The 2500-nt window shown below is 38.7% G+C and overlaps 1 protein-coding gene across 1 annotated transcript in view; it reads right to left on the reverse strand.

Moving 5' to 3' along the window:
- Window positions 1–2500, reverse strand: part of LOC122332977 (endothelin-converting enzyme-like 1) — a 67205-nt gene that overhangs the window by 40141 nt on the left and 24564 nt on the right. The window lies entirely within an intron of this gene.

The raw sequence follows: 2500 nt of genomic DNA on the forward strand, positions 1-2500 counted from the left end.
CTCAGTTATGATCATAACGCATTAATCATCCTGATCATAAAAGAGCGGCGACTACTTCAGCTCTTCAGCTCCGTGTCGATGCACAGCGAACGATGGCGCGAAAACGACGCGCGCTTTCTCGCGCGATGTTTTCTAAGAATTCTTCCAGGGCTTTTAAGGCTTAGGGGAGTTTGTGCTAGTGATTAGCTTCAAGAATTTGCTTTGGTTTTATCTGCAGCGAAAACAGCCCGAGTGGGCGTGAGTGCTCAAGTAGAAATTCAGCTAAAACCTCGAGACAACCCTCAGAGAAAAAAAGATGTTTTTTGTTATTAGCTATAGGTTTGTTGTTGGTTTATTTTTCCAGCAGCATGCGATCATTTAGACGCGCTCCTAAAATAAAGTTCCATTATTGGCATTCATGGTTCACTGGAGGAACTCTAACATCCTTGGAAACTTTCCATTGCACAAAAGACTCTTTATACAGGTAAAAAAAAAACCACTCTGAGAAATAAAGTTTCCAAAAGGATGTTTTCACAGTCATGCCATAGAAGAACCTTTTTTTTTAGTTCCCCAGAGAACCTTTCAGTCATCAGTTCTTAAAATAACCTTTTTTGTAGTATACTGTATAAAGAAGTAAAAAAAATAATAATAATAAAAATGTAAAGAAACTTTTCCACCTATAATAGAAAGTTTATTTTGGGAACTAAAACTGTTCTTCAAAGTAATATTTCGAAAACCTGCTTTTGGGATCTTTATAAGAGTGAAGATGAACCTTTCAGCAAACAGTTCTCAAAAGAACCTTTTCCTTAGTGAGCTGAACATTTCTTGATAACCTAAAGAACCTTAATGAAAGCGTTAAGTGGTTCAGTGGATGGTGAGGGTTCTTCATGGAACCATCGGTGCCAGTATGGAACCCTTCATTTAAAGAGTGCATAAACTACTTTTGTGTATGAGGGTTCTTTATGGAACCACTGACGCCATCGAGGAACCTTTAAGAGTGTTGATTATTAAAAGGTTCTTTATCAGCATTGATCATTTCATGAAGAACCTTCTATGGAAACGTTGCTTTGTTCAAACAGTTCTTTAAAATGGAAAAGGTTTCTTTGATTATTAAAATGTTCTTCAAATGAAGTGTTAAGAATATTTTAATACTCTAAAGAACCTTATTCCATTACAAATAACTTTTTGCAAAATGAAAAGGTTCTTTACGGAACGACTGTATATAAGGAACCTTTAGTAGATTATTCAAAAGGTTCTTTATGGGCACGGATGACTTCATGAAGGATCTGTAACATCAGGAACCTTTTGGCACTCTTAAAAATAAAGGTTTTTTATTGGCATCAATGGTTCTGTGAAGAACCTTCAACATCCATGGAACTTTCAAAGGCAGAAAAGGTTCTTTAGATTTTTTCAAATTGCTTCAAAGCGGTTCTTTTAGGAACTTTTCGCTCAAAGGTTCTTTTGGGAACCAAAAATTGTATTTTTATGGCATCACTGAGGAAACGTCCTTTTAACCGTAATTTTTAAGAGTGTGTTGCTCATAATGTTAGGAATGGAAAATCAAAAATACATTCAAAGATTCAATTTTCATAATGATGTCTTTTGCAGAACATTATTGGTTCCCAAAAGAATCTTTCTGTTTGGAAAAGAAAAATTGGGACCTTTCTTATTATTGGTGTTGTGGAAACGTCTCTTTAGGTTATTCACATGCTCTCCATATACTACTAAAAGTGGTTCTTTTAAGAACAGACCACTGGAGGGTTCTTGAAAATGGTTCTATTGTGGCATCACTGCAGAAACACCCTTTAAGCCTTTATTTTAAGAGTGCGTTGCTCAAAAGGTTCTATAGATTATGAACAAGTCCTTGGTATAAAAACTGGTTCTTTTAAGAACCGCTCACAGAAAGGTTCTTTGGGGAACCAATAATTTTTCTGCTGCATGTAGCTGAGCAAATGTGTGTTTTATGTGTGTGTGTGTGTGTGTGTGTGTGTGTGTGTGTGTGTGTGTGTCTGTGTGTTGTAAATGTGATTAGTGGGAGTGGCTGTGGAGCGGCCGATGCACTCGTGGCGATTACCCCGTGAGACGCGCGCCCTGCATGCTAAAGCTCACGAGCGGGTGGAACGCATGTGGCACATCCCTTTATCTGGATTTAATCACCCCACCAGAGAACACACACACACACACACACACGCACACACGCGCCAAGCTTGAAAAGAGAAAACAGAAGCAGCTGTGATTGTGTCCGAGCCTTAAAATAATGTAAAACAGCTTCCTTTTTCATGCATGCCAGAGAAATTTGAATTTCTCACAAAACACCCTGCCAATGGCGAAAGAGCAGCGCCAGCGTTTGCACACATGTGTGTATGTATGCGTGTGTGTGTGTGTGTGTGTGTGTGTCACTCCAGGGTGTGTATGACATTGACTTGATTTGTAGGCATTGGTTGCTTTTCTCAGCTCCAAAACATAGTGATTGTGTTGAAGGGTCAGTGCGTGCGTGTGTGTGTGTGTGTGTGTGTGTAAG

The sequence above is a fragment of the Puntigrus tetrazona genome, unplaced genomic scaffold (genome assembly GCF_018831695.1).
Source record: "Puntigrus tetrazona isolate hp1 unplaced genomic scaffold, ASM1883169v1 S000000151, whole genome shotgun sequence".
In the NCBI taxonomy this organism is placed as follows: domain Eukaryota; kingdom Metazoa; phylum Chordata; class Actinopteri; order Cypriniformes; family Cyprinidae; genus Puntigrus; species Puntigrus tetrazona.